Source organism: Anabrus simplex, chromosome 1 (assembly GCF_040414725.1).
Source record: "Anabrus simplex isolate iqAnaSimp1 chromosome 1, ASM4041472v1, whole genome shotgun sequence".
In the NCBI taxonomy this organism is placed as follows: domain Eukaryota; kingdom Metazoa; phylum Arthropoda; class Insecta; order Orthoptera; family Tettigoniidae; genus Anabrus; species Anabrus simplex.
Window position 1 is genome coordinate 202,051,560 of NC_090265.1, and position 12,105 is coordinate 202,063,664.

General features: G+C 40.4%; 1 pseudogene; it reads left to right on the top strand.

Annotated features, from left to right (window-relative positions):
- The first annotated feature begins 3,707 nt into the window (after positions 1-3,707).
- LOC136858886 (5S ribosomal RNA) lies at positions 3,708-3,826 on the top strand (annotated as a pseudogene).
- Positions 3,827-12,105: the final 8,279 nt, after the last annotated feature.

Sequence of the window (12,105 nt, forward strand, 5' to 3'; positions counted from 1 at the left end):
CGCAAAAAGCCTTACCTCCGATTCCACTCCTTTACTCATATCATTTATATATATAAGAAAACATAAAGGTCCGATAACACTGCCCTGAGGAACTCCCCTCTCAACTATTACAGGGTCAGACAAAGCTTCACCTACCCTAACTCTCTGAGATCTATTTTCTAGAAATATAGCAACCCATTCAGTCACTCTTTTGTCTAGTCCAATTGCACTCATTTTTGCCAGTAGTCTCCCATGATCCACCCTATCAAATGCTTTAGACATGTCAATCGCGATACAGTCCATTTGACCTCCAGAATCAAGATATCTGCTATATCTTGCTGGAATCCTACAAGTTGAGCTTCAGTGGAATATCCTTTCCTAAAACCGAATTGCCTTCTATCGAACCAGTTATTAATTTCACAAACATGTCTAATATAATCAGAAAGAATGCCTTTCGTCTAGTCCAATTGCACTCATTTTTGCCAGTAGTCTCCCATGATCCACCCTGTCAAATGCTTTAGACAGGTCAATCGCGATACAGTCCACTTGACCTCCTGAATCCAGAATGTCTGCTATATCTTGCTGGAATCCTACAAGTTGAGCTTCAGTGAAATAACCTTTCCTAAAACTGAATTGCCTTCTATCGAAGCAGTTATTAATTTTGCAAACATATCTAATATAATCAGAAAGAATGCCTTCCCAAAGCTTACATGCAGCGCATGTCCAACTTACTGGCCTGTAATTTTCAGCTTTATGTCTATCACCCTTTCCTTTATACACAGGGGCTACTATAACAACTCTCCATTCATTTAGTATAGCTCCTTACACCAAACAGTAATCAAATTACTTCAGATATGGTACTATATCCCAACCCTTTGTCTTTAGTATATCCCCATAAATCTTACCAATTCTAGCCGCTTTTCTCTCTCGGTAAGTTTTAATTTGAAGGAAATGCGTATTTACGGGACAATTCAGGAGAAAATCATTTTGTACGTACCGTATAATAAATGTGTGAAGAAAAAAGATAACGTCGTTGCGCCTAGAAAAACCGCTTTGTGATCATATTTGAGCCTGAAACTCTGACCAGAAAGGTTCTGTCATCTAAGGTTCAGTGTTGCATGAACTACAACAATGAATTTTCTTTATAAATAATACATGTGCTGCGGGTAAGTATTTATCCCCTCAACATTGTCACATAACGGTATTTCGAGGCGCAACGACGATAAACTGTCTCTAAGCAAGTGAACTCAATAATAATAATAATAATAATAATAATAATATTAATAATGTCATTATTACCACCGGAATGAGCCATGATAGAACCTACCAAGTTAGGGTCAGAAGGCCATCACCTCAATCGTCTGAGCCACTCAGTCCGGCGCAAATGAAATCATCACGGATCGTAATTTCATAGACTGGTACATTCTGGGTTAAAATCTATACAGGCAAAATGTTAATATAATACACACTGCAATTTCGAATCCCACTATCGGCAGCCCTGAAGATGGTTTTCCGTGGTTTCCTATTTTCACACCAGGCAAATGCTGGGGCTGTTCCTTAATTAAGGCCACGTTCGCTTCCTTCCAACACCTAGGCCTTTCCTATCCCATCGTCGCCATAAGACCTATCTGTGTTGGTGCGACGTAAAGCCCCTAGCAAAAAGAAGCTTCATGGGACATGTTTGGACATACTGCCCTATGTCGTCTGCTTTGCATTACAAACTGAATGGAAAATGCTTCAAATACATTGAATTTACTGTTGGAAATAATAATAATAATAATAATAATAATAATAATAATAATAATAATAATTCAACTAGGCTACAATGTTAGCGGTTCATATAGTTGAGAAACTTCGTAGGTGCTTCTCATAGAAGCTGTCACAGTGTGTAGCCTATTCCAGTCAGGGCAAGTATGAAGATTTTCGAAAAAATAACTCAGGTTCTGTGTGAAATAACAGGTCCCGTAGCTTATGACTCAAGATTAATAATGTCATAAAATTTAAAGTTGCAAGCTTAGGCTACTTTTTACTTACCGGCAGGCTTATTACCGGTCTTAACAGAGTTTAGAATGCCGGATGATTGCCCTGTCAACGAGGTTTGTTGTCGTTCCAGGAAATCAAGACAAGAATTTCTTACAGTTCAGCACTCCTAAAATAATGTAAACTGATTGTGCCTGAATTCTATCCCGAAACTATGCGTATAAGAACAGAAAGCGAGTGACCAGTAGAGTGCGTTACTCATCTTATTCAAAGTTTCCATGCAATGTTTGACTGACTACTTAATCAACTAAATAATAGATTTATCGACTGATATTAGTTGAAAACATATTCTAATCAAATGTATCACCTCCATAAGACTAGAAAGGTAATCATCATTAACAAGAGACAAATATTTATTATGTGTTATGTACGTACTGAGTTAAAGGCTTGGTTATTGCACTGTAGACTTCAATTTTCCGCCCTTTTTCACACACAGTGCTAGAGTAACGAGTCTGAATTGTGTCGCACACGTGGACCTAGCCCTGTTTTACGCCAGGATGCCCTACTAGACGCCATCATTATGCGGAGGGGTGTATTCAATATAGTTTATTTTTGTAGTAGTTCGTAATGTTGTTTGTTGTGTATACGGAAAGTGGAGTATTGGGACAAACACAAATCCCTGTCCCCAAGCCAAAGGAGAGGGGCTGCCTGGCCGAGGCTGTAATGGCGTGCTCGGTTCGCCCGGAAGGACGTGGGTTCGAATCCCCGTCTGGAAGTCGTAAATTTTAAGAAACGAGATTTCGACTTGTAAAGCTGCATATGGACCTGATCTACACCAAAAATGAGTACCAGGTTAATTCCTGGGGACAAAGGCGGCCGGGCGTATAATTAACCACTCTACCCCATCACCTGCCGAGGTTAACAATGGTGGAAGCCTTTACCTTCCACTCCTCCAAGGGCTGTACGGAGGTGAATTTGCTTTGCAAGCCAAAGGAGTGAGGCCTAACCGGACTAAAATATCCGGTTCAGTCGGGAATCAAACCGAGGACCCTAATCAGCAAAGAAGCTGATAATATTGCAATGTAGACCATCCTTAAATTATAACGTACTGATGTTATGTCAGATTAATAAGTCTGTATTTCTGACGACTACGAGTGGGAGTCAAATATGAACTCTCATATTCCAGGAACAGTTCTGATAATAAATGACAAATCACACTTTTTCCGATGAGAAATGTATTATGAAAAATCTGTACTTGGCCATCCATCTCATTATTGAGTTGCGTTAAATTTCAATTAAATTTGTCAGAACTAATCATAATTATGATATTAGCAATGAGTAGGTTTAATGAAGCACAGTAAACACAATTAAGCACGACAGAGGAAAGATCGTTCTTTTCGTGACACAATGTATTATACCGTATATGGTACTGATATACTGTATACTGGAGAAGGAGTAGTGTAATGATGACCTAATACCTTAGTAATAATTAATATGCTGCGATTTTGAGACGGAGAATATTAGATTATACATTCTTAATAAATGAATAAACAGTTTCGATACAGGTTAACAATGTGTGGAAATAAGCCTACATCCAGGAAAAAATCTCGTCTTTCTCTTCCATGATGAATGAGAAATTGAGAAACTTCAGCGGTGACTGTCACGGCGAAATTAAACTGCACATTGATTATTTGTGTTTGAAACCCGAAGACATGGACCTCTATAGCTTTTGATATAAACGTACAGCAGCCAACGTCCATACCATGTTGAGTACACTGGTTCTCGTCCGATCACTGCAGTTAAGCGACATTGGGCGTGGTCAGTACGTGGATGGGTGACCACTCTGGAACACCACAAGCCGTTGGCTCAGTTCCCTTTGTCCGGCACCACGGTGTAGTGGGAATCACGTCCGCCTGTCACTCGGCGGCCCCGGGTTCGATTTTCGGCCGTGTCAGATTTTTTAAATTGTAAATGATTAAAATCCCTGGCCTGTCGTCCTTAACGTTCCTTTCCTCACATTCAACACTTTACACTTATTAGATCGCGTTCAGTTCATAGTACATGTCGAAGAGATGTTAACAACAGGAAAAATGACCAAAATGACTCCTACGGGATCCGAACCGTCCCCAGTGACCGGTTGGTTTGTAGTACACAAGCCAAGAGCTGCAGAGTCTTGCACTTCGTGGGCGGGCATTTGTAGCGACAAACATTTATTTGTCTCAGCAGTCGACTTGCAGTGCAATTAATTTCACCTGAGAGGCCCTTAAATATTGTCCATGGGTTGGTCACAGGTTTCTCACCGAGGTGGCTGAGGTTCGAATCTCAGCCAACGCAAATAGGATTTTTAAAATTAAAAGTTTAATCCCTGATGTCAACAGTCACATAAAATAAAAATCTTGCTTCTAAAAATATGGCCCATACAAATATTTATCCACTGACAACGTAAAATTTGCTTTGAGACTAAAATATGAAGGGAATATAACTCCAGATTATCCTAAATTACAAAATGATAGGCAGAGGTAAATTTCAAAAATGAAGTACTTTACAGAAACAATGTATGAAGTTAATCTTCTAAAAATTTGCAAAGATGTGTGGCTTATGAATATTTTGTAACTTGTAAAATTATAGGTACCGAGCTCGATAGCTGCAGTCGCTTAAGTGCAGCCAGTATCCAGTATTCGGGAGATAGTAGGTTCGAACCCCACTGTCGGCAGCCCTGAAGATGGTTTTCCGTGGCTTCTCATTTTCATACCAGGAAAATGCTGGGACTGTACCTTAATTAAGGCCACGGCCGCTTCCTTCCAACTCCTAGCCCTTTCCTGTCCCATCGTCGCCATAAGACCTATCTGTGTCGGTGCGACTTAAAGCAACTAGCAAAAAAAAAAAAAATATAGGCCTTCTAGTTCTATTGTTAAACAGCTGAAGAAAGCCAATAATAATAATTATTTTTTTAAACCAAAATGCATGTTATATTGACAGCTTGAAAAATGTTGCTCTGCTGTCGTCTGATAATGCTGACACTGTGAATTCCTTTGATGCTAGCTGGGCTGAGTGGCTCAGATGATTAAGGCTCTGACTTTCTGAGCTCAAGTTGGCAGGTTCGATCCTGGCTCGCTTCGGGGGTATTTGAAGGTGCTTAAAAACGTCAACCCCGTGTTGACAGATCAACAGGCACGTAAAAGAACTCCTGTGAAATAAAATTCTGGAAGCTCGGCGTTCCAAAAGTAATATAAAAGGTTAGTGGGACGTTAACACCAATAAATAACATTATAATATTTTCATGTATTAATAAGCACCACATTACTTTCCTTCATGAGTAACATAATTAATGTTCCTGACGCTGCAGGAAGAAGAAGAAGCGTACTTTTATTGGTTTAGTTACTGGGTGAATGGTCAACTTAGCTGCCTTCAATTCTGAAGGTTCCGGGTTCGATTCGTGCTTGAACCTGTGATTTTAGCCATGGCTGATTAATTCCTATGGGACTGAATATTTAATACGCACCACTTAATTTACGTACAACACATCACAAAGCCAACCAACACAGAAACAATAGGTGAATAATTTACATCCCTCCGACGATGTGTGCATCAGGAAGGGCATTCGGCTGTAAAACTGAACTAAAACCCATATGTGATGCTCAAACAAACCAAACCAAACCGAACCCCATGGCACTACAGCCCTTGAAGGGCCTTGGCCTACGAAGCGACCGCTGCTCAGCCCGAAGGCCTGCAGATTACGAGGTGTCGTGTGGTCAGCACGATGAATCCTCTCGGCCGTTATTCTTGGCTTTCTAGACCGGGTCCGCCATCTCACCGTCAGATAGCTCCTCAATTCTAATCACGTAGGCTGAGTGGACCTCGAACCAGCCCTCAGGTCAAGGTAAAAATCCCTGACCTGGCCGGGTAAGAGGCAGGCACGCTACCCCTACACCACGGGGCCGGCCTTCATATGTGATGCCCACCAGAAGTAATGAGGAGCGTATGATTCAATATAGGCACATATAAGTCAAGAAAAAAGTGCCTTTTCTGGCGTTGCTGAGGTTGAATTGAAAAATCTAGCCTTTTGGTCTAGGCCTATATGTCTCTTGTATTTAATCTGTCTGAACGAGATATTTATATCAATAAGCGTTCTGCTTATTAATGAATAAAATTGTAATGCGTAATAATATATCGATATGCCGCCTCTGTGGTGTAGTGGTTAGCGTTATTAGCTGCCACCCCCGGAGGTCCGGGTTCGATTCCCGGCTCTGCCACGAAATTTGAAAAGTGGTACGAGGGCTGGAACGGGGTCCACTCAGCCTCGGGAGGTCAACTGAGTAGAGGTGGGTTCGATTCCCATCTCAGCCATCCTGGAAGTGGTTTTCCGTGGTTTCCCACTTCTCCTCCAGGCGAATGCCGGGATGGTACCTAACATAAGGCCACGGCCGCTTCCTTCCCTCTTCCTTGCCTATCCCTTCCAATCTTCCCATTCCTCCACAAGGCCCCTGTTCAGCATAGCAGGTGAGGCCGCCTGGGCGAGGTACTGGTCATACTCCCCAGTTGTATCCCCCGACCAAGAGTCTGAAGCTCCAGGACACTGCCCTTGAGCGGTAGAGGTGGGATCCCTCGCTAAGTCCGAGGGAAAAACCGAACCTGGAGGGTAAACAGATGATGATGATGATGATGAATAATATATCGATGGCTTACTTCTAAAACGTCGTATTTCTCAATACACTTCCTATCCATTATTTTCCTAAGAATGGTCACGCCTTCCAGCCACATAACGGATATGCTGTCCATCAGAACAATTTTCTTTGGGTTCATTTTCCTATGCTCACGTGTAAAAGAAAATGAACCATACATTACACTGTAGGTGTGCCATGCAAACAACATCCCTACAATACGGTATGGCACGGTCCATTTTCCTTTACATATTTGCATAGGAAAACGAACTAAGTGAAAATTATACTGATGGACTTCATATAAATATGTAGCTGAAAGGCTTGACCAGTCTTAAGTAAATGAGTAGGAAGAGCATTGGGACATACGATGTTTTAAATGTAAGACATCGATATCTACTAAAACTTATTTTAGAGAAATATCTCTCTGTAATCCATAATAAATGACAGGTAAGGAATGTGGAATTATTTCCTTGTTTCAATCATAATATTACGTATCCCATATTAGGTGAAGAACTTGGCTGATCTGGGTTGACTATTATAGTATCTGAACAGTTGCGACCTCCTGCTCGTTTGTTCGTTCATTGACAAGCTGAGAGATACCATGCTCGTCACTGCGAATGCTGGCAAGGAATAGTCAGAATTCTAGTTTACGCTCCAAGCTTGATGCGTTTGTTCCCCGAGAAATAATGTACGTAAACATTCCGTACATGCGTGCAGGACGAATGTTACGTGAATAACTAGCTGTAATATTGTATGACAAAAAACAGTCTCAGTTGACGTTGGCAACATGCCACAATCTCGTTCTGCGTGAAGTTAACTATCTACACTATCTGGCCGGATGGCGCGAGTCAACAGGAGCCGTGCACAGTGGATCCGGCTACAGAATCCATGACAACTTCATTTCCCGTCATCATCACGCGGCACATCAGATCACTCTGCAGATCAGTGGTAGTGTCGGCATCTGAATTCCAAGACTGCGTGTTCAAACCCAGACGTAACTTATTATTGAAGGGCGGAAAGAAGTCCATCCGCCACAACATATCTCACGATGTCGGCATGTAAAAGATCTGTGATAATATAGGCCCTATATAGTGTTTGCCCGACTATAGTAATAGATGACCCAACAGAAATACAATCCTCTGCCATCTGGTAGAGTAAAATGGAACATCAAAAGTGACACTCAGGCAGCCTAAATGACGTCAAATCAAAACAGTAGCTGATATCATTTGATTTATAATAATACTAATAATAATAGTAATAATAATAATAATAATGAGCCCGCCTGGTGGCTATGATCGTTAAGGCGTTGAAGTCTGAGCGGTCTGACACCGTGGTTAGCCGGTTCGAGTCCCGTGGGTCGAAAAAATGTTCACCACCAGAATGTTGTCCGGCAGGGTAGGGGAGGTAGTGGTATACAATTTCTAATCACTAGATTGCTTGCCAAAAGCCTGGATTAAATTCCAAACCTCTCCGCAATGCTCATATGGACAGACGGCATATGACGCTATTGATGGTGATTCGTCCGTCGGATGGCGACGTTAAGCTTTGAGCAGACCCCTTGGTGCTATTCGACAGGAGTAGACTACGTGTCGGCATCAGGTTTTATCACCTCCCTTCCTACTATCTATCACACCATTCATTTTGTCTCATTAAAACCTCTGATGAGGTTGACGTCAGGAAGGGCATCCGATCATAAAAATTTGCCATGACAGATTCATCTCACCTACTTGACCCCGTGGGGGAAATGGTATAAAGGTTGGACAAATAATAATAATAAAAATAATAATAATTTATCAATACAACTAATTTTAACGGAGATATTCCATACCTGCTTTGAGCCTCCACTCCAATGTTGCTACGTCTAAGCTTATATACTATACCGGTAGCCTAGTTTACAACCCAGTCGTCCATATTGAGTTTCGAGACATAATTTCAAGCCATTTTTATACGATATCTTAACAAACAAAGGAAACAAAAATGATCTGGGCGTATTTTCGACTTTTCTACAGCTAATTTGAGATAAAAACGAAGTATGAGGCTGGTGGACAGATAAAATTATTATTTTATTTAGATAATGGCATTTGTTTCGAATATCGATCTTTAAGCCGCTGTTGATCTAATGCAGCAGGTTTTTAATCCTTTTCTTCGAAGACAAACAGGAATCAAATCATATTCATTGTACAATGGTATTAGTAAAGTTTCACATGAGAGGACATTTTCCTCATTGTTTGAGATTGTCATGAAATGGTTGGGTGCATCATTGCATATTTCGAACCCTCCGTGATAAATTGCATCTAACGGTGGTAATTTTAGGACTGCTTGTATCAATACAAACATGTACGATATCTTAACTTGGAAAGTTATTCCTGGATGCTACGGATAAGACACGCAATGGAACCAGTTGGGCCGCCCCGTGTGCCGTTACTGAAAGTTAATTTGTGGTCAGGCAAGATCAGTAATTAAACCATCATCTGAAAGTAACATGTAACATATACTGTTAAATGAGTTTCCAGGGAGCTAGTCACCTTGGACCGTTATTTCTGCCGTTACATTTCGTGAATAAGCTCAGGTAGCCATTCGGCAATTGTGTTAGCACTCTCTATGATTAATAGTTATACACTTATTTCCATACCGTGATCATACTTGAAGGTCACTAACTGAGTCTAGGAATGTTTTCACTCACTATGTCAGGCTCCTCACAGGAAACTTTCTTGGTTAACTCTTGTTCTTTTCCGACGCCGACGGTATTAGATTTGAGAGGCCTATCAAAATTAAATAAAACAATGCTGGTAGGGATATCATGGTTCAAAGTTGAGGGCGCGAGTGAGGGGTCATCCATTTAGTCACCTCTTATATCAAGCAAATGATCACACCGATGTATTTTATACTCGCCTCACATGCAGATATCGTTGCTGTGCCTGCAAAAATTGCTATGTGAAATAATTTAGCTTAGCTTAGTTAATAATAATAATAATAATAATAATAATAATAATAATAATAATAATAATAATAATAATAATAATAATAATAATAATGTCATTTGCTTTGCGTCCCACTAACTACTTTTAGCCGGGTGAGTTGGCCGTGTGGCTAGGGGCGCACAGCTGTGAGCTCGCATCCAGGAGATAGTGGGTTCGAACCCCACTGTCGGCAGCCCTGAAGATGGTTTTCCGTGGTTTCCCATTTTAACACTAGGCAAATGCTGGGGCTGTACCTTAATTAAGGCCAAGGCCGCTTCCTTCCCATTCCTAGGCCTTTCCTGTCCCATCGTCGCCATAAGACCTATCTGTGTCGGTGCGACGTAAAGCAAATTGTGAAAAGAACTACTTTTCAGTTTTCGGACACGCCGAAGTGTCGGAACTTAGTTCCACAGGAGTTCTTTTACTTGCCAGTAAATCAACCTACATTAGGGTGACGTATTTGAGCACCTTTAAAATACCACCGGGCTGATTTTATCTTAGAAGTTTGGCCGGTAAGGTTCTGTTATCTAAAGTTCAATATTGTGCTTCGCTTGTCAAGGAATTCACGCTCATCATAATATAGTCTATGTACTTCGGGTCAGTATTTCACCAAAAATGTTATCACATAGTGGTTTTCTCTGGCGCAAGGACGATATATTTTAAGAGTATTTGAGTATGCCTTTTTAAGAAGATAAGTGATGAAAATGTAAGTTAGGTTATAACTTCTTCACAAGCCAAGTTTCAATGAACAAACGTGGGCATGTTTGGCATAAATACTTTCCTTTATCATGCGAATTGCACTTTGATTTATATAAGTTGCCGTAATTAGTTGCAGAAGGTAATCTATGGTTTGCATCTGCTTTATGGACTAATTACAACTATCGAAAAAATCGAATACTGTGCTCGAAAACCAATCCAGCAGGTTTCTCACCTGCACTGATTTGATAACATCAAAACCTTCTCGTTGTGACATAGGGTGACGGGGTCCCCGGTACAAACATATGGTAATAGTAGCGGCAGAATAAATCAAGCCTGTTAAATGAGCAACTCTGTACGTGTTCTGCTTGCGCTGTGCCATTTCATACCTCGCTCCAACCAGAGATGGGCCTTGCAGATTATACGGTGCACCACAAACTTAGCAAAACTTGAGCGTTACATGCACGAGAGTAGGGGAAAAACCATACTTAACATGTGTGTAGTAGAAACTTCGCTTATGTTTAAGGGATTTTTTCCTATCTGTTGTTTCACTTCAAAGGGTCCGTCCCAACACGTTCCAGAGAGAGAGAGAGAGAGAGAGAGAGAGAGAGATATGATGGTACACTGTGTCACCAACTCTCTGCTTGTGCAAGGAAGTTGGTAACACATTCATACATCTCTAAAGTGTTGGTATTAGTACTAAATTAGAATTAACATGGAACTAAAAACAGTTGGACATACTTGGCTAGTTGTGCAGAAATGGGCTACATGTTGTGAAGACATAGAGAAACATACTTAACCCTACACTGCATGAATTTATTTACACCTACAACTCTGACGTGAAAATATTATTAGAGGGAGATTAGATATGTAACATCACATTGACAACATATTTTTGATGTATTTGATCATACTGGTGGGCAAAAAGGGAAAAATTCAGGAATGTGCAAAAACGCTACATCATGCATTGAAGGCTACTAATGTACAAATGTAACCCAGTATAGTATATGAGCAGAATTATTGTTTATTACTTGCAATAACATATAAAACTAATAAAATTATTTTTAAACAATTGAAAGAGGTTTATTACATTGAAGGAATTGGAAAATAATAGCTTGCTCAAATGGATAGGTCATATCCGCAGTTCAACTGATGCGATAGCCTTTGAAACAATCTGCATTCTTTTTCAAACGCAGTGCTGCTCGGTCATGGCCATCCATCAACGGCTGCTAATTTCAGATGACCGCCAGCCATAAAACATAGATTGCATGGTTGCTGGGTAACATTGATTGACCATCCATCCATACTTCATATCACAGCCTGCACGGTTGCTAGGTAACATTGTCTGGCCATCCATCCATAATTTACATCACAGCCTGCACGGTTGCTAGGTAACAATGTCTGGCCATGCATCCACACCTTACATCACAGACTGCACGATTACTAGGTGACATTGTCTGGCCATCCATCCATACCTTACATCACAGCCTGCAGAGTTGCTATGGTTACACTTTTGTCAGGCTACCTTCCGTAACGCATATTTTCAGATGATCCCCAGATATAAGACATTTATGTCAAAAGGAATTACGAATATATTTGATAAAGGTAAACAAATCCATGTTGAGAAAATGCAATATAAATATAAATTACAATATAAATTACAATAAATATGATTATTATTATTATTATTATTATTATTATTATTATTATTATTATTATTATTATTATTATTATGACTTAAATCTTGCAGCATTAATGAAATAATCATCAATAGAACACTATCAATAAGTACTTCAAGTCATTGCTGCTCGTAACCTTCAAACATGCAT